Source organism: Mandrillus leucophaeus, unplaced genomic scaffold (genome assembly GCF_000951045.1).
Source record: "Mandrillus leucophaeus isolate KB7577 unplaced genomic scaffold, Mleu.le_1.0 Scaffold354, whole genome shotgun sequence".
Classification (NCBI taxonomy): domain Eukaryota; kingdom Metazoa; phylum Chordata; class Mammalia; order Primates; family Cercopithecidae; genus Mandrillus; species Mandrillus leucophaeus.
Genome location: NW_012103743.1, coordinates 2059936 through 2081712, shown reverse-complemented (window position 1 = coordinate 2081712; position 21777 = coordinate 2059936). Strand labels below are relative to the sequence as shown.

Below are 21777 nucleotides of genomic sequence, written 5' to 3'. Positions count from 1 at the left end.
AAAAAGAGTGGCCAGACACGGTGGCTCACGCCTGTAATCCCAGCACTTTGGGAGGCTGAGGTGGGTGGATCACAAGTTCAGGAGTTCAAGACCAGCCTGGTCAACACAGTAAAACCCTAAATATACAAAAAATTAGCCAGGTGTGGTGGTGGGTGCCTATAATCCCTGCTACTGTGGAGGCTGAGGCAGAAGAATCGCTTGAACCTCGGAGGCAGAAGTTGCAACGAGCTGAGGTCGCGCCACTGCACTTCGGCCTGGGTGACAGAGAGACTCCATCTCAAAAAAAACCAAAAAAAAAAACAAAAAAAAACCTATTCTTATATCAGCACACAGAAAAGTTTTAATAACTGCAGCTTGATAATGTGTTTCACTAATGTATTATCCTTCTTTACATTTTTTTAGTTGTTCATAGTTACCAATGTTTCCACCCAAACTTTATTGCCACATTCCCTCCAAAAATATTCCTATTGTAATTTCCCCAGTAATTCCACTTATCCTAAAAATTAATGTATCAAGAACTGGCAGCTTTACAATATTCAATTTTCAGCCAGGCACATTGGCTCTGGCTTGCATTCCCAGCACTTTGGGAGGCCAAAGGAAGGCAGATCATTTGAGTCCACAAGTTCAGCCTGGGCAACATGGCAAAATCGGTTCCATCTCTACAAAAAATAATTTCAATTTTCCCATCTATGAGCACTGACATGTGTCTCCACTTATTCAGTCTACTTTTATATCAGTGAAATTTTACAACTTAAAAAATACATATATGAGTTTCATACATATCTTGTTATGATGATTTCTAAACTTTTTATCATTAGTGGTGGTGGTGGCAGTAGTGGTTAAAACTTCTATCTTCTAATCAATATTAGTAATAATCATTCAATTAGATTTTTTGAGATATCCACACAGGCATTTTGATGAACTCCTTATTGTTTCTAATGGTATCCCCCCTTGATTTTCTTGAGTAAGATTTCTATTTTTAAGTTACATGATATGAGATCTTCCATTAAAGGTCATATCTTACCTGGCTAACAATAGATATAATTCTCCGCTTCCTCCACAACAGCTTGTGATAAAATACAGGAAACTGTTTCACACAACTGCTTATCTTAATCCCTAGGTAGGCCTCATTACTATTAATTATAACAAAAATAATTATCATTTACTATGACCTGCAATGTCCCAGACTTTGTTGCACATTTTACTTGCACGAACACTTAGCTTTACAACAACCTTGCAAGTGTAGAGACTGCAAGTCCCAGTTTATTAATAGGAAAACTAAAACTTAGAGAACCTAAGTGCTTGCCCAAGACCAGAGTTAGTGGGTAATGGGTTGAGACAACATTCACATCCAGGTTTACCTTACATCAATACCCTTCCTCATTTCACTTCACCTCACCACTTCTTCCTTTACAAGAAGGGGAGGAGATAAGGAGCAAAAAGAAGAAGAAATTCTACCTAGTACTATTAAATGTAGTTGTGTTTTCTTTTCTTTTCATGTGTGTGAGTGTGTGTGTGTGACCGGATCTCCCTCGGTCACCCAGGCTGGAGTGCAGTGGCGCGATCACAGCTCACTGCAGCTTCAACCTCCCTGCCTCAGGTTATCCTCCCACTAAGCTTCCCAAGTAGCTGGGACTACAGGCGTGCACCACCATGCTGGCTTAATTTAAAAAAAAAAAAAAAATTTTTTTTTATACAGATAGGGTGTCATCATGTTGCCCAGGCTGGTTTTGAACTCCTGTGCTCAAGCAATCTGCCCACCTCAGCCCCCAAAGTGCTGGTTCACAGGTCAGAGCCACTGCATCTGGCATTTTTTTCCAATCTGTTTTTCTGTAAGCAAGTGACATCAAATCAAATGATTACCAAATGGTGTGGGGTAGGAGGGAAGCAGTTGCTCAAGCTACAAAATAAATTCTCAGTTGGCAACACCTTGCATTTGTTTTCAGCTGGTACACCTTAACATACTGTTCAAAGCCAAAGACACAATCATGAGTTAGTATTTGTCATCTGTTTATTTTATTTAAATGCACTCTCATAACTAAAACAATACTGATAATTAGTATTTCAAGTATCTCTCCAAAAGAAACGTGCTAATTTGGGATCAAGAGTTCTGGATAGGGACTATACTAAGCTACCAAACTGCTACTTGAACCTAGGCAAAACACTTATCTTTTTGTGCCACCGCTTTTCCATTAGTATACATTTTTCAAAGTTTTGAGAAAACTAATTTTGCCACTTAATAAGAGTTAATCGTTTATGTTTTGAGAGTATATTTTATTTTCTGTACCCATTAACCATCCCTACTTCCCCTCCACGCAACCCCCGACTACTCTTCCCAGACCCTAGTAAACATCTTTCTATTTTCTATCTCCATGAGTTCAATTGTTTTAATTTTTAGGTCCCACAAATAAGTGAGAACATGCAGTATTTGACTTTCTGTGCCTTATTTCCCTTAATGTAATGACCTCTAGTTGTTGTTGTTGCAAAACCATGTTGTTGCAAATGACAGGATCTTATTCTGTTTTATGGATGAATAGTAGTGTATATGCACCACATTTTCTTTATCTATTTGTCTGTTGATAGATACTTAGGTTGCTTCCAAATCTTGGCTATTATGAACGGTGCTGCAACAAACATGGGAATGCAAATATTCTTCGATATACTGATTTCCTTTCTTTTGAGTATATATCCAGCAGTGAGATTGATGGATTGTATTGTAGCTCTAATTTTAGTTTACTGAGGAACCTCTAAACTGTTCTCCATAGTGGTTGTACTAATTTACCCTCCCACCAACACTATACAAGATTTCCCTTTCTCCACATCCTCACCAGCATTTATTATTGTCTGACTTTTGTGGGGGATTTTTTTGTTTGTTTTCCTGAGACAGAGTCTCACTCTGTCACGCAGGGTGAAGGGCAGTGGCATGATCTCGGCTCACTGCAACCTCTGCCTCCCGGGTTCAAGGAATTCTCATGCCTCAGCATCCTGAATAGTTGGAATTACAGGTGTGCACCACCATACCTGGCTAATTTTTTTGCATTTCAGTAGAGATGGGGTTTTGCCATGTTGGCCATGCTGGTCTTGAACTCCTGCCTGAAGTGATCCACCTGCCTTGGCCTCCCAAAGTGCTGGGACTACAGGTGTGAGCCACTGAACTTAGCCTGATTTTGTATTTTTAAATAGCCTGTCTTCATGTTCATTAGTTCTTCTGCTTAATCAATTCTACTATTAAGAGACTTTGGTCGAACAGACACACAAAAAAATGCTCATCATCACTGGCTATCAGGGAAATGCAAATCGAAACCACAATGAGATACCATCTCACATCAGTTAGAATGGCGATCATTAAAAAGTCAGGAAACAACAGGTGCTGGAGAGGATGTGGAGAAACAAGAACACTTTTATACTGTTGGTGGGAATGTAAACTAGTTCAACCATTGTGGAAGACAGTGTGGCGATTCCTCAAGGATCTAGAACTAGAAATACCATTTGACCCAGTCATCCCATTACTGGGTATATACCCAAAGGATTATAAATCATGCTGCTATAAAGACACATGTACACGCATGTTTATTGCAGCACTATTCACAATAGCAAAGACTTGAAACCAACCCAAATGTCCATCAATGATAGACTGGATTAAGAAAATGTGGCACACATACACCATGGAATACTATGCAGCCATAAAAAGGGATGAGTTCATGTCCTTTGTAGGGACATGGATGAAGCTGGAAACCATCGTTCTGAGCAAACTATCACAAGGACAGAAAACCAAACACCACATGTACTCACTCACAAGTGGGAATTAAACAATGAGAACACTTGGACACAAGATGGGAAACATCACACACTGGAGCATGTCGTGGGGTCGGGGGAGGGGAGAGGGATAGCATTAGGAGCTATACCTAATGTAAATGACAAGTTAATGGGTGCAGCACAGCAACATGGCACACATATACATATGTAACAAACCTGCACATTGTGCACATGTACCCTAGAACTTAAAGTATAATTTAAAAAAAAGAGAGAGAGAGACTCTGGCCAGGCGCAGTGGCTCACGTCTATAATCCCAGCACTTTGGGAGGCTGAGGCAGGCAGATCACCTGAGGCCAGGAGTTTAACACCAGCCTGGCCAACATGGTGAAACCCCATCTCTACTAAAAATACAAAATTAGCCGAGTGTGGTGGCAAGCGCTCATAATCTCAGCTACTCAGGAGGCTGAGGCAGGAGAATCACCTGAACCCGGGAGGCGGAGGTTGCACTGAGCCAAGATTATGCCACTACACTCCAGCCTGGGTGACAAAGTGAGACTCCGTCTCAAAAAAAAAAAGAGACTCTGATGCATTCTTCAGCATGTCAGTTGCATTTCCAACTCCAGAATTTCTGTTGATTATTTTTACTTATTTCAATTTCTGTTAAACTTCTCTAATAGAATTCTGACTTCGTTCTCTGTTTTATCTTGAATTTATTTGAGTTTCCTCAAAACAGCTCTTTTGAATTCTCTGTTTGAAAGGTCATATATTTCTGTTTCTCCAAGATTGGTCCCTGGTGCCTTATTTAGTTCATTTGATGAGGTCATGTTTTCCTGGATGGTGTTGATACATGTAGATATTCAGCGGTGTCTAGGCATTGAAGAGTTAGTTATTTATTGTAGTCTTCACAGCCTGGGCTTGTGTGTGCCTCTCCTTCTTCGGAAGGCTTTCCAGGTATTGGAAGGGACTTGGGCCCCAAATGCAGCAACACTGGTTTTTGCAGACTTATACAGGTACCGCCTTGGTGATCCTGGATAAGATCTGGAAGAATTCTGTGGACTACCAGGCAGAAACTCTTATTCTTTACCCTTGCCATCTCCCAAATAAATGAAGTCTCTCCCTGTGCTGAGCCACCTGAAACTGGGGGTGTGGTAACGCATGCACCCCTGTGGCCACCACCACTGGGACTGCACTGGGTCAGACCTGAAGCCACCACAGCACTAGATCTCTCCCAACGCCCTTCCCTTCAGGGCGGCAAGCTCCCCTAGACCCTGGATGTATCCAGAGATGCTGTCTGGGAGCCAGGGATAGAAGTAAAAAATCTTAGTAGTTTACCTGATGTTTTTCTACTCTACTGTGGCTAAGCTGGCACTCACACCACAATGCAAAGTCCTTCTCCCTCTTCCTCCCTCTTTCCTGAGGCCACCACCACTGGTTCTGCCAGGCTACTGCCGATGTTCATTTAAAGCCCAAGGGCTCTTCCGTCAGCTTGTGGTGAATGCTGCCAGGCCTGGGACTCTGTTTTCAGGGCAGTAGGTTCCCCTGTGGCCAAGGGCAGGTCCAGAAATGCTGCCTAAGAGTCTAGGCCTAGGCTCCTTAGAGTTAGGGACTCCAAAAGCCCAATTACTGCTCTATCCTACCATAGATGAGCTGGTACCTAAGGTGCCAAAATGCCCTTTACTTTTCCCCCTGCTTTTCTCAAACAGAAGGAGTCTTTCACCATAGCCACCACAGCTGGGAATGTGCTGGATCACCTCTGAAGCCAGCACATCTCAGAGCCCACGGCCCCACAGTATCCTCCCTGGCTACTGCTGCTGGTTATTCAGGGCCCAAGGGCTCTTTAGTCAGTAGGTGATGAATGCTGCCAGGACTGGGTCCTTCCCTTGAAGGAGCCAGATTCCCTTTTGGCATAGGGTGTGTCTAGAAATGTTGTCCGGGAGCTAGGTCCTGGAATGGGGGCCTCACAGCTCTGCTTGATGCCCTATACTACTGTGGCTGAGCTGGTATTCAAGATGCGAGACAAAGTCCTCTTTACTCTTTGCCTCCTCTCCTTAAACAAAAAGAAGGAGTCACTTTTGTTGCTGCGAGATGCATTGCCTTGGGGTTTGGGGAGGGATGGCACAAGACAAGAATGCATTTGACTCTATCAGGCCACTATCAAATTTAGAATGTGTAATACTAAAATAATTAACCAAGTACTGCCTAAAAGGCTTGAAAGAGTATTCTATCTTAGTTACCATATACCTGTTAATATAGAGTAGCTATTATCTTGGTAATTATTCTTGAATTTATATGGACTTTTTGATTTACAGCATTATCACAATATCCTGAGTCCAAGGGGAGGTAGAGACAGCGAGAGCAAACACAGAAACTGAATTTGAATAACTTGAAATCTGGCTCCAGGCCACAGTAGAAGAAGATCCATTTATGAAGTAAAGGGACTTGGGTGCAAACCTGAATCCATTGTTTACAGCTCTGCAATCTCAAATGTCATGTCCTCTTTGTAAAGACTTTTCTTAAAATTAGAGTAATGAACCTTACAGGGATGTTTTCAGAATTAGAAGATACAAGCAAAACCAAAACAACAAGCAACAACAAAAAAAAACACCTATGACAGTGGCCTTTCCCTACCCTACATTTTTATTATAAGCAATCTGTTCGGCAAAGTAGCATCCTTAGATGTTACTACAGACTGCAAAAATTAAAACCTAAAAGGGATCATCAGAGGTCTATTAATGAATTCAAAATACCCAAATTCATTAATGCCTGATGAAGGCTTAATCTTATAGGCAATATAACAGAAAGCATAAGAAGAAAATAACTTCAATTTCAAGTACTGCCAATTGCTTCAGAGGTTGGGACCAGATTTGCCTTACTGTCTCTGTTTACAGAGAGGCCAGCTGAGCAACTTAAAGGCTAGAACTATTTGCTCATTGTAATGCCTGGAAAATTTATTCAGAGAAAAGTAGTAGAAAGAGAACAAAAGGAAAGGTCAGTTTAAAAATGCTATCCTAAGGTGTGCAGTGGTAGGAACTGTTTACCAATATTCAAAAAAGGGAAGGGAAGATTGGTTCTACATTTTGTAGTTTCACATTCATCCCCAACCAATCCTTACACACACACATACGCACACACATATATTTGAAACAGGGCCTTGCTCTGCCACCCAGGCTGCAGTGCAGGGGCATGATTATGGTCTACTGTAGATCACCCAGGCTTAGGTCATCCTCCTAACTCAAGTGTCCCAAGTAGCTGGGACTACAGGAGCAAGCCACCATGCCCAGCTAATGCTTTTATTTTTTGCAGAGACAGGATCTTGCTATGTTAACCAGACTGGTCTCAAATTCCTGGGCCCAAGTGATCCTCCCACCTCAGCTTCCAGAGTGCTGGGATTATAGGCCTGAGCCACCTCACCCAGCCCTTACACATATTATTAAATGAATATTTTGTAGATAACTAGGAATAAATATATATTTGCTTACAAAGTTATGCCATACTATCTTGGGAAAATACATGGGGCATATGGGGAAGAGTGAGTAGAGGAAATGTACTTGTTATGGTTGCAGCAAAGACTAATATGGAGGAACAGGAGAATATACATATTAGAAAGGTATATTAGAGCCCTGAACTCCAGTCTAAAGAGTCTGCATTTCATCCTACATGGAATGATTCCCCAACGAAGGTTCCAGTACCACCAGCCTCAAAATCACCTGGAGAGCACAGTAACACACTGATTCCTGGGTCCCATCCTAGGCCAACTGAATAGAAATCTCTGGTGGGCGTACTAAGGAATATGCATTTTTACACAGTTCAAAATTCATTCTGATTTACCCAAAAAGTTGGCCATAAGCCAAAGGGAACGAAATGGTTTGGCTCTGTGTCCCCACCCAAATCTCATCTCGAATTGTAATCCTCATAATCTCCATGTGTTGAGGGAGGGACCCGATGGGAGGTGATTGGATCATAGGGGCGGTTTCCCTCATGCCGTTCTAGTGACAGTGAGTGAGTTCTGACAAGATCTGATGGTTTTATAAGGCAGTTTTCCCTGCTCTTGCTAGCTCTCTTTCCTGCCACCATGTGAAGAAGGTCTTTGCTTCCCCTTCAGCTTCTGCCATGATTGTAAGTTTCCTGAGGCCTCCCCAGGTATGTGGAACTGAAAGTCAATTAAACCTCATTTATTTATAAATTACCCAGTCTCAAGCAGTTCTTTATAGCAGTGTGAAAACTGGCAGTGTGAAGCCTGGGCAACATGGTAAAACCCTGTCTCTACTTAAAATACAAAAAATTAGCCAGGTGTGGTGGCACACACCTGTAGTCCCAGCCACTCGGGAGGCTGAGGTGGAAGGATCATCTAAGCCTGGGAAGTTGAGGCTGCAGTGAGCCATGATCATACCACTGCACTCCAGCATGGGCAACAGGAGTGAGACCCTGCTTCAAAAAACAAAAACAAAAACAAAAAACTTACAAGGAAAAAAAATTAAAAATAAAATAAAATCCAGGTACAAATACAAATAAAAATGTACAAGGAACCTATAAGATAGTTACAACCTTTACCATAGAGAGGATAAAATAAGAAAATAGAGGCACAGAGAAATTAATTTTCCCAAGGTCAGATGGTCATGACCATCTTTAAGAGCAGTGTGAAGAAAGGACTAGAGAAGGGAGACTAGTGCAACAGGTTTACTGATGAACTACTGTAGCAATTTGACAGGAGAACCTGAATTTGGGCAGTCACTAGTAAAGGCTGCTTCTTCAAACATACAGAGGGAACAGTAAGTAGGGTCTATCTGTATATTATACACTGAAATTAAGTCTGCTTCTTTTTGAATAAACCCTCCAAGTTCAAAAATATACCTGTCTGCAGTTGTCTACAGTGTTAGAAGTTTAATAGATTTGCAGTTAAGAAGCAAGTAAAATAGCTGAGCCTTGAGTCATTCCAAAGGACATTTTTAAATAACTACTTTTTCCTTTCAGAAGTAGAAGGAGGTTATCTTACTTTGTGTTCCCTATCTAATCCTCTTAATCCTCAAAACTTGTTGACAAATTCTTCCCACTCTCCTGCCACACTTCACTATTATCAAATACTTATACAGTATAAACACTGTTCCACACTGCAAGCTGTGAAGTTCTTTGCTTTATCATCATGACTAAGCATTTGAGTAACACTTCATATTCAAAAGGAAGGGCACAGTAGAGAAGAAATCCCTCTTCTAACTCTGCTAATCATTCCTGCTCTTGCACACACCATTAGTGGAACTCAACCACCTCCCTGCCAAAACATATATGCCATGTATACACTAAGAGCCTCAAAAGAAAACTGATGTTGAGAACTCACAATACTAAAACAGATTGGGAGGCTTCATTTTTTAAATGCAATTTTGGAAGCAACAAGATGTTGAAGACTTTGTTCAAGGCTGCAAGCAATGCAGACACAGAATTGCATTCCATGTTCCTGACATACTCCTAACCTGCTAATCACAATGTTTACATCAACATCATACTATTGCACGCTCCTTCAGAGAAAAATACAAAACACAGTCCTCAAACTTCCTCTAATAATTGCCAAGGCACTATTAGATGTTAACAATCTCAGATATTCCCAATAAAATATCAAAAAAGAAATAATTGGGCTCCCTCCTCCCCTCCTGAAGTAATAGTCTCGGAGAAGCAGGCAATGTTAGATAAAATATCTAAGGGAAACAGACTATGGCTAAGTGATATCTATATCCATACTAGCAGAATTTGCCAATTCTTTCTACTTCACTTCTGATTTCATATATCCCATTCACTACTTTCTGTACCATTAAAAGCTATCACCACAGTCTTGGTGGAACTGTAAAATGGTACAGCCACTATGAAAAACAGTATGGCAGTTTCCCAAAATATTAAAACTAGAATTACCATATATGACCCAACAATCTCATTAATGGGTTTATATCCAAAAGAACTAAGCAATGCCTCAAAGAGACACTTGCACAACCACGTTCATAGCAGCACTATTCACAATACTCAAGAGGTGGAAGCAAATCACATGTCTATTGATGGATAAAAAAAATAAAATGTGGCATCTGTATACAATGGAATATTATTCAGCCCTAAAAATGAAGGAAATCCTGTCACATGCTACAGCATGGAGAAACCTTGAGGTCATTGTGTTACGTGAAATAAACTAGTCACAAAACAAGAAATACTCTATGATTCCACTTATGAAGTATCTAAAGTAGTCAAATTCACAGAAACAGAATAGAATGATAGTTGCCAAAGGCTTGGGGGAAGGGGAAAAGGGAGTTGAGGGAATTCTTTTTTTTTTTTTTTTTTTGAGACGGAGTCTCGCTCTGTCGCCCAGGCTGGAGTGCCGTGGCCGGATCTCAGCTCACTGCAAGCTCCTCCTCCCGGGTTTATGCCATTCTCCTGCCTCAGCCTCCCGAGTAGCTATAGGCGCCCGCCACCTCGCCCAGCTAGATTTTTGTTTTTTTTTTTTTTAGTAGAGACGGGGTTTCACCGTGTTAGCCAGGATGGTCTCGATCTCCTGACCTCGTGATCCGCCCGTCTCGGCCTCCCAAAGTGCTGGGATTACAGGCTTGAGCCACCGCGCCCAGCAGGAATTCTTATTTAGTGGATACAGAGTTTCAAATTTGCAAGATGAAAAAGTTCTGGAAATCTGTTTTGCAACAATGTGAATATACTTAACAAACTGTTACACTTAAAAATGGTTACAGTGGGCCAGGAGCAGTGGCTCATGCCTGTAATCCCAGCACTTTGGGAGGCCGAGGCAGGCGGATCACGAGGTCACAAGATTGAGACCATCCTGTGAATAGTGAAACCCCGTTTCTACTAAAAATACAAAAAAATTATCCGGGCACGGTGGCGGGCACCTGTAGTCCCAGCTAATCGAGAGGCTGAGGGGGGAGAATGGCGTGAACCCGGGAGGCGGAGCTTGCAGTGAGCCAAGATCGTGCCACTGAACTCCAGCCTGGGCGACAGAGCAAGACTCTGTCTCCAAAAAAAAAAGTTTACAATGGTCAGCTTTATATGTTTTTTAAGCCACAATTTGAAAAGGAGGGAGGGAGCTATCACCATACAGTATGCTGGTAGGCATTCCTTACTTCCCTAACTAGAAGCTAGTGAATCTTAAAGTGCTGGAAGTTAGGGATCTGATTATCTGCTCTGCTACTACCTCCTTTTTACAGATAACTAAAGCTAGGCGTAGTACACCAGTCTTTAAAGTCAAGTGGACTAGAATCCAAACACTGGCTCTAACACTTTGCTGTGAGCCTCAGCTCCCTCCCCTGTACAAATGTGGGTATTAAATGAAACAATGTAGCATAGTACTTGGCACACAGTTTTCCTTCCCTTTCAACTCTCTGAGATGGTTCATTTTGTAGCCAAAGCCCTGTCTTGGTTGACAATGGTAAACAGAGTAACTATTTGAATGAAAAGGAAACAGGTGAATTTTTAATAAAATAGTGTGTGTGTGTGTATATATATATAGAGAGAGAGAGAGAGATGAGAGAGAGAGAGAGATCAATTCCTGAGAAATGCTGAAATTAAGCCAACTATCCACTGAAGTGATTCTGCTGTATGTTTTAATGCTTTCCCTCCAAAAAAACTATCTAGTTTTAAGGAGAGAATGGTTACACATTAAACTTATATAATCATCTAAAAGAGGCTACTCCTGGAACAGCCAAATCTCTCATATATTCCTAGTTGAAATATAAACTTGTATAACCTCTTCAGAGAAGAATGTGCATATTCTAGAACCTAGCAGTCCCTTGCAACTCCAAGTGTGGTCCATGGATCTGCATCACCTGGGAACTTGTGAGAACTATAGATTCTCAGGCCCACCTGAGAACAACTGAACCGGAACCTGCAGTATCATAAGGTACTCAAGTGATTCCTATGCAAATTAATTGAGAAGCACTGCTCTAGAGAAACTCTCCTACATGTGAAGAAGAAAACAAGTGCAATGTTGTTCATTGCAGCATTACTTGAAAAAGCAAAAAATGTATAATCAGCTCAAATGATTATCAATAAAAAAAGAGATATTGTGGACTATTCATACAGTAGGAAACTATACAGCAGACTTGATACAGTAGAAGTACATGGAACAATATAGATAAATCTCAAAAAAAATGGCGAGTTTAAAAAAAGCATGGTAAGAGTTCATTATGCAAAATTTGAAACATGAACACGACACTGTGTGTGTGTGTGTGTGTGTGTGTGTGTGTGTGAACATTTTTAAATGCATGGCACCAAATTCAGGATAGTGGTTACATCTGAGTAGGGAAGGAAGAAAAGGAGATTAAAAAAAAGAACACCTAGAGGCTATGATCATATTTAATATTTTATCTCAAAAATAAAAACAATCCAAAGCAAAAAAAGGAGAAAATTCAGATATTACAAAGTTGGCAGGTATACAGAGGATGTTCACTATAATACTTTTTATACTTTTCAGAAAACTTAATATATTTCATAATTTTTAAAATGAAGAATAAGTTTCTCCCCATTGGTTAGCACTTCTCATAAACAAATATCACCATACTCAAACTTGTACTATAGAAATAATCATCTGTTTGTCCTATCTAGGTTTGAAAAGAACGAGTTATGCATCTGACTTATCTCTGAATGCATCATCTCCCCTCCACCACACACACACACACACACACACACGCACGCACACACACATACGACTTCTCTTTGGGTTTCAGTTATCAAGTTAGGAGATGTGAAGGTCAGATTCAAGTGAAGATATGGTTACCTGAGCCAATCAACATGGAAAAACAGAATCTCTGCCTGGGGTAGCCAAGATTATGGCCCCTAAATAGGACAAAACATAAAGTCTGCAAAATGAAGGAAGGAAAAGAAACAGTAGAGTGCTAACAGCAGGGCTGAATCAGGTGCACCAAAATCAACTGAAAAAGAAAAAGACATACATCCAAGGGCATGAATATGTTCATTCATTCAGCAAATACATATTGCCTCATATATACCGGCTAAACATTATTTCAGATGCTAGGGATGCGGCAGTAAACAAAACAGGCCAAAATTAATGCCCTCATGGACCTTACATCTTAGAAAGTGGACACACAATTAGTTACTTAAATAAGTTAAATATTTAGTATGTTAGAAGGTAGTTAAATCCTAAGGAGGAAAAACAGCAGGAAAGGGAGACAGGGGAGGATGGTAGTGGGGAGTAACTACATGTGTGTTGTGGGAGTGCAGTTTTAGATAGGATGGACATAGGAAGCATATAGTAAGTATATGCAGGAGCTTTTCATTTTGCATGTTCTTTACACGTGCTTCTGGGCAAGGTATAGAGGTTTAAAACGTTCAAAGCAATGTTCTGTTGATAATTGAATTAATATGAATAGAAGATAGAGAGGAAAATATGAAGAGCACAAAACCAGAGAACTGTAATTCTTCTCTGAGGTTTCTAGAGAAAAGATTCCTGGCAAAGCACATGAATCACTGGTTCAATCATCAACAAACTACTGTTATGCCAGAAATACAGACTACAATTTCTAGGTGCTAAAGATACAATAATGAGAAAGACAGACATGGTCATTGTTCTCATACAGCTTAATGTCTTATAGAAGAGAGAAAAACAAAGAAGCAATATCGTGTGATAAGTACTGAAACAGAAATATGAATAGAGCATTATGGTATGTGTGTTTGCACATGGAGAACCACCTAATCCAGACTTCGTAGAGGAAGCTTGGACATGAAGAATGAGGAGCTATAGCTAAGCTAAGGGTGGAGGAGAGGAGTATCCCCAAGGTAAGGAGCAGCATGTGTAACAACATAGAGGCAAAAGAGAGCACAGTACTACAGAGAACTGGAAAAAGTGCATTTTGGCTGGGACACAGAATGGGGTCAGAAGTGGTGACAGGTGGTTGGGCGCGGTGGCTCAAGCCTGTAATCCCAGCACTTTGGGAGGCCGAGACGGGCGGATCACGAGGTCAGGAGATCGAGACCATCCTGGCTAACACGTGAAACCCCATCTCTACTAAAAGATACAAAAAACTAGCCAGGCGAGGTGGTGGGCGCCTGTAGTCCCAGCTACATGGGAGGCTGAGGCAGGAGAATGGCGTAAACCTGGGAGACGGAGCTTGCAGTGAGCTGAGATCCGGCCACTGCACTCCAGCCTGGGCAACAGAGCGAGACTCCGTCTCAAAAAAAAAAAAAGGAAGTGGTGACAGGTGAAGGCCTTTCCTAAGAGCAACTGGATAGCCATGGAAGAATTTTACACAAGAGAGGAGGAATAATCAGATCTACATCTTAGAAACATAATTCTGGCTACAGTGTGAAAATGGACCAGGGAAAGAATGAATGCAAAGAGACTTTTTAGCAGCCTGCTAAAAAAAATCCAATTGAGAGATGAAGATAGCCAGAAAAATAAATGCCAAGAGCATGTGCATGTTGTTATGACCACAGGATATTTATCATTACCTGTGCACCAGATGGTATGCTAATATCCTAAAAACCTAGTTTTTCCCCTATTGTAGTAAAAACGAATCATGTGTGCCAATGAATTATCATTGTCTCTTACCCACAAGGTAGGAGAATTGCATAAAAATCAAAGACCCTAATAAACTAGGCCCATAAAAATGTTGCCCGAGTTGTGCTTTATAACCACCTGAAGTCATTATGCTCTTCTCTAAAAGAGCACCTTTACTTGCACATTATGTCAATACCTGATAACAATTTTCATCCTCTCCCTTCCCATAACAATTTTTCTACCCGTTTTAACAGCTTCTGAGACTCTAAGATTCATGACTGGCTGTGTAAGAGGCAAGTACTTGCTTTTCAGCTGAATAAACAAAGACAGACAATGAGGGTAATGTGGCAAATGGGTCTGCCCACTCAGATATTTTCCAAAGTAGGAGTTCATGCTGGGCTCCCTCAGTTGGAAAGCCCAGGGGAATAAACATACCAGATATATAACTAAACTAATATCGAAGGCATACTTCATCAAGCACTATTACTTCTGCTGTTGAGGGAACGGCACACAAAACTTTGGGGAAATTATGAGGTCCAAGGACATAAAAATTAAAGAATGGGAATAAAGAAGGTAGGTACACTGGGGTATTTTGTTGACAAAATCAAACCTGACATATTAAAGCAACTTTACTCACCCAGAGACCAAGAAAGCAATGAACTTTCATCAATGCCCTGGAGTCAGTGTATGTGTGCGTATATATTAAAGGATATGTGGCTATAGTCAAAGATGGCAACATTCAAAATGAAAACTATTTGTATTTTAGGGTATACTCTAAAAGACTTACGTTTTGTATCAACGATACATCAGATGTAGAATGTTTGGCAATGCTTGGGGCAGCTTCTCTATCCTTTTTATTTATTTCATTCAAAATGAGCAGTACATTCCTAACCAGGTCTGCTCAGACACCCAGGGTGCTATTGAATGGTAGTACAGACTCTTCAGTGACCAAGCAACCAATATCCTGGAATTTGAAAAGAACTTTTTATAATGAAAAGTTCCACTATCAATAGACCATTTGCCTGAGTTGTTTTCATAGTTGCAAGTGACCCTCTGCTGGAGACCAAAATTTCCTCTGTATTATCCCTAAAGTCACTCTACTAGCTAAGAATTAGGATAGGACAGAGGAGAAGGGAAGTACTTTAAATTCTAATGTAATAAAAGAAGAAATTAGGTGATCAAAATAAAAATGCCCTTGTTATAAACATAATTTTGGCCATAGACATTGAAAAAGAAATATTTTATTGAACTCAATAAATATTTATGGAATGAGCATGGTTCCAATGACAAATTTTAGCACAAGTTGTTTGTAGCTAATATGACCATTGATAAGAATTTGAGTCATAGTTTCTTCACATGTAGAAACTGGGTAATAATCTGTATCCTACCCTACCCAAACAATTCCAGGAGTACTTACGTTGCCAGTTTTCATCCTCAGTTGGGCTACTAGGTATTTAACAATGCCAGAAATAATAACAACAAAAAAGCCACCATTTTTCATTACTTCTCTCAAAAAATGATCAATCAAGTCTCTAGATTTAGCTTTAGCAACATAAATGGATAGGGGTGTGGATGAGGCAGGACTGGCCATGGAGTGATAGTTGGTTGTGCAGGTGGGTGAGAGATATGAGACAGGTCAAAACCCTACTCTGTTAATTTTGGTATATATTCAAAATTTTCCATAATACAAAAGTTTTTAAGTATCTTTATGTTACTCTCACAGGCACATTTTCCTAGATATTTTTGGGGCATCTTTGCCACAGGTCACTGATGCCCTGAACAAGAAGTCAGATTTCAAATATGCACACAAGGCAAAAGCTCTTCACCAAGATTAACTTCAATAAAGTTGGATAGTTTAAATGCATTTTATTAAAATTTCCTGAATGTTTGGAAAGTAGATGAATTGCTATTCCAATGACAATTTTAGGTAACATCAATTGAATTCTTTCCCTGTGCTTTACCGACATCATCTCCTAATTCTATGATGTAGGCTGACAGACAGGGAGCAAGAGATGGAGCTGGGATTGGAATCCAGACAACCTGACTTCAGAGCCTGCACTTTTAACCAACAATGACTGGATACTTCAAGGCTGAACATTACTGGTTTGGGTAGCATTAGAAAGAACTAAGAAAAGAGAGGAAGAAAACTACTTCAGGCTCAAAAGTATATATGCATTGCCTCGTCAAGAGAAGCAGTACAATATGGCATGGAAAAAATTGAGTTAGGTACTTTGAATACTGAATCGTGCCTATTTACCACTCATTATTACATGACCTTGAGTAAGTTAAATACTTCTTATCTTCGGTTTCCTCATCCATACTTAAGTTTAAGGTAAGGACTGAAAGTGAAAATGTACATTAAGGAAGCTAATACGTAAGTATTCTAGAGCACTTGCATTCGTGTATGAATCTGTCTCTCCACTAGATTGTGAATGCCCAAGTCATTTGCCATTCTCTCTTCAGTTCCTAGCACACTGCCTGGCACACAAAAGGCACTTATGTTTGTTTAACCTAACACCAGATCCATCAGGAGGTCCAGCACCAATTGGTAGCTTTGTCAAGTCTCTAATTTTAATTATCTAAGTCTATGTATTATACCAACAAGCAAAATAGGTTTCAAATGTTTGCTTAATAACAGAAGACAGGAAACTCACTCATAAACCCTCTATTATTATGTTATCTAGCATTTAATCCAAAATTAATGATGGAAAAGATTTAAAGAGACAATAAGTGCCCTCTAATTATCTTTGCTGATGATCATTTGCGCTTACAGAAGTATGTTGCAGTTTCTAGACTGATCTTTCCAAACACAAATCTCATCATGTCACTTCCTGGCTTATACTTCTTCATGGCTCTTAGAATACATTTCTGAGCATGACATGGAGAACACGTCATGATCTGGCAACTTTGGACCATCCCAGCCTCAAATCTCTTCATTCTCTGTTCCACTTTCATGTACCTTTTCCTCCCCTACTCGAGCCACTCAGGACTTTGGTTCCCTAAATGGGCCATGTATGTGCTCTCTTACCTCTGTACTTTTTCAACATGCTGCTGTTTCCTCTTCCTACAGTGTCCTCCCCCTCTTCTACCTGAATAATTCCTATTTGTTCTCAAGACTCAGCTCAGAGAAAACTTCCCTCAGAAAGCCTTTCCTGACATTGTCCTTCATCCCCTAAAAGTCTGGGTAAGGAGTCCTCTCTCTGCTTCTGTAGTACATACCACTATGATAGAACTTACCATTCTGTAGTCTAAATTTCCATATCCTTCGCTATGTTCTCAATGACAGAAACCAGGTCTTATTTGTCTTTCCAGTATCTATCTAGCCCAGCTAGGTGCACAGTGGGTGATGAACAAAGATCTGATGAACGTAAAAGAACCTTATTTTGTATAACAGAAAGCCCAGTGTAAACTTATTGATAAAAGCACACCCTTTTCTTTATTACTTAAATAAATGTAAAGTCAAACAGAAGCACTTTAGTGAAGCATTGTTAAAGACCAATTTGAGCATGGCAAGAAAAAATAAAGAGGATCTGAAATTTGGTCTGGTTAACCAAAAAAAAGAAGAAGAAGAAGAAGGAAAAAGAGGATGACACCATTGCAGATTGGTTAAGCAATAAGGAAACAGAATGCAACAGCAACAGCATCCTGCTGCTTGTGGCTTTAGTCCCTGAAGACCATTTAAACATTGATTTTAAGTGTGTATATTTCTAAATGAGTGCCCTATTACACAAGATCATCAACTAAAAGAAATACAGCAAAGAGAAATGCTTACATTCTGATAAACTGTTAAAAGGCTTGCTATGAACAAGAAAGACCATATACTAAGAAAAATGATCCTCTAAAACAGCAAGTTTAAGTAAATTTTTGGTTTGCAATAAATGTCTGGAATCCATTTGGAATTTTTCAGTATTATGCACAAGTTAAAAATAATTGATACACATAAAAGTACATTACTAGGTTGCAAAGCATTTGTAGCAACTCAATATCATTACTTGCTATTGTCTCTATTTCTGACCAACTTGTGTTTCATCTTTTACACTGGCTAAAATGACTCTTAGTTTGGGGATGTACGCTATTAGCCCTTAAATGTCATCCTGGCTAATGTATAAGTTTACTCATCTGACTCATAATAGATATCCAAGTCTTCCCTCTGGAAACCAATCCACTGTACAAATGAATTAGGCTAACAAAAAAATAAAGGCAAAAGTAAAATGGACAGAGCAGTATGTAAGGATGTGCTTTTTCTTTTGGGTAAAATGTATACTTTCTACTCCGAAGAATCAGGAGACAAACTGAAGAGAGTAGTAAACAAATTTATGACATGGACAGTAAAATAATGACTACAAATCAGAAAAGAGAAGCAAAGGTGGCGGGGGCAAAAGATGTATTAAAACTAACAAGGGTTAGAAGGATATAATAGAACACATTAAACTCAACCTACATTTAGCATGTTATTTTGTCATGCTAGAAAGAGCTTAAAAAATAAGATAGATCTGTGTTTGAATTCCAGCCAAATAGCACTTCTCAGCTGTGTAACCTTTGGGCAAACAACCTCATCTTAGATTCAGGTTCTTTATTTGTAAACTAGGGTAACATTGTTTATCAACAGAATTGAGAGGATTTCAGGTAATGAATTTAAAAGGACGGGAAGCAGTGAAGTAAAAAGTCTGAAATACTAAGTTTTCAATATACAATAAAAAGTACAGCTAATATTTAGAAGGCCAATTTATGCCAGGAATTCTAAGTATTTTACATTTATATGAATCATTTCACAATTATGGACCTCCACTTCTTCATTTCTTCAAAGTGAGATGCTACTGCCCTAGGTTATTCTACTTTTTTAAACATAAGTACAAGACAGTTTGCCCAACAGCCTTTTCTTCCCAGAGTAGATGCAATCTCAGGATACAACTGGTTATATACAAAAGGAGACCAAAAAGAATGTTTCATGTTTAGCAGGTATGGTAGGTACTTCAGTCAATTTTTGAGGATAGTGACTATCATGGTAGGTCTAGGAAAGAATTTCAAATTGCCCTTTTCTGTATGTTTCTGGATAGGAACAAGAGGTAACCAAAGATGAATAACGCAGTTTCTGTCCTCACTGTTTGTGGTCTAGTTGTATATTATAATATAGTGCTTTGAATTTCCCATTCACATTCAAAGGCCTTTTTGACAGCATCACTCCCAGAGATAAATAATTTACTATTTAGGAGTATTCATTAACAAATATTTACCACAGACCTACCACATGCTGGGAATTAATCTAGGTGCTGGCCATATGGTGGTTTAAAAGAGAGAGAGAGAGAGAGAGAGAGAGAGAGAGACAAAGACAAAAACCCCTGCCTGTTATGGACCTTACATTCTAGTGCTAGTGGTGAGTAGGGACAATTTATGCACTAATGCTGTTCAATCATTTATTTAGTATTTACTACATGCTGAACACTATCCTATGTACATGTTAGGGTGTACCAACATCAATAAGACATAGCCTACAGCCTACTTGAGAAAAGGTATAGAGGAGTCAGTTACATAGACAAGTAATACTTAAGAGTCCTTAAAAAGCAAGTAATCAAAAGGCCGGACGCGGTAGCTCACGCCTGTAATCCCAGTACTTTGGGAGGCCGAGGTGGGCAAATCACGAGGTCAGGAGTTCAAGAGCAGCCTGGCCAAAATGGTGAAACCCCATCTCTACTAAAAATACAAAAAATTAGCTAGGAGTGGTGGCGGGTGCCTGTAATCCCAGTTACTCAGGAGGCTGAGGCAGGAGAATCGCTTGAATCTGGGAGGTGGAGGTTGCAGTGAGCAAAGATCACACCACTGCACTCCAGTCTGGGTGACAGTGCAAGACTCCATTTCAAAAAAGAAAAAAAAAGCAAGTAATCAAAAATGATGTAATGTTAGAAAGTATAAGTTATAATAGGAGACTGCAAGGATGTTTTTAAAGGACAAATAAGTTTGCAGGTAGCCAAAGAAACGGTGTGGGTAGACATGTGTCATTCTTTCTGGCAGCCTAGTATCATAGTATAATTTCTCACCATTCTCAGGATCCCTTCCTATTTGGAGGAATTCTCCATATTTTAAGGCTTGATACCCCATCACACAGGTTCATAATGTCAGATTCTTGTTTTCCTGGCCTTCCCTGCAGCCAGGCCATGGGCTAGTCATTGAGGTTCCAACAATCAGATGCACCTTTACCTGGCTTGGAATTAGAAACTAACGATTCAAAGGAATGAACAGGAGGCCCTCTCTCTGGTGGCAAACAGGGAGATGGATGGAGTATGATAAGTGGCAGTAGCACTTGTTCTAACATCCAGTACCCAAAGTTAGCAGTGTGAGTGGTGATGTCAGTGGCATAATATATTCAATGGACAAAATTGACTATTACCTCTAACTCCATGGCCTGAATTTGGTACCTCTGGAGATTGTGTGAACTCCTCAATATCCTTTTAAAAAATTTCAATCCTAATTGAATCAATAAATGATTTCTATTGCTTAGAATTAAGACCCCTACTGAAACTGAAGAGTAGGGCATCCCAGGTAGAGGGAACAGCATATGCAAAACAAGGAGAGTCTAGTTAACTTAGTGATTAGGATAGGCAGCTCTAAAGCTAAACAGATCTGAATTTGAATTAAGGTTCTACATTGTACTAGCTATGAAACCCTGCTTTGTGTATTTAAACTCTCAAAACCTCAATTCCTGCTTAGTAGAGTGGAGATAATAATACAAATTTTTTATTAGGTTCTTTTGGTAATTAAATGAGGTCATGGAAATTCATTTAACGCTTTTAGTATCTGACAAAGAGTAAGACCTTCACAGATGATTGTTTTATTAATAATGATAATGAACATAAGCATAGTACTTGAAGGAAAATATAAGCCATTTGAGTCTGCTAGAGTTTAAAGTACAAGGGGAAGAGTACAGGAAATGAGGATGGCAGACATCTTGGAGTTTTAAATCATACCAAAGAACTTGGAGTTGTATGGGCTGGGCTCACTTTAATAGTGAGTAATAGGACAAGTATAGTGAAACATAAATACTATATTAAATGACTAACTAGGTAAGTATGATTAGGTTTTGCATTATATGTGTATTCTCCACATCTGTAGTTGTATAGTATGATCTGACCACTATACTTATGTACCTGTAGGATGTAATATTATTGTTATTGTTCAGTATGGATACCAAACTGAAGCTATTTCATTTTTTCTAATAAACATAAATCCTCCAAAATTTTGCATATCATCTGTCAATATGTTTTCCAACTAGATTAAATGAGGTCGGGTCTAGAGTTGAATAACAGCTGCTCCTTTGTCTCATCTGAGAGATAACTAACCTTTGAGTAAGGAGGGAAGTTTACAAAATAGGGAAGGGGAGGCCGGGCGCGGTGGCTCAAGCCTGTAATCCCAGCACTTTGGGAGGCCGAGACGGGCGGATCACAAGGTCAGGAGATCGAGACCACCCTGGTTAACATGGTGAAACCCCGTCTCTACTAAAAATACAAAAAACTAGCCGGGCGAGGTGGCGG

The 21777-nt window shown here is 39.8% G+C and overlaps 1 protein-coding gene across 1 annotated transcript in view; it reads right to left on the bottom strand.

Annotated features, from left to right (window-relative positions):
* Nucleotides 1–21777, bottom strand: part of MEGF9 (multiple EGF-like-domains 9) — a 116045-nt gene that overhangs the window by 70229 nt on the left and 24039 nt on the right. The gene's annotated exons all lie outside the window — the stretch shown is intronic.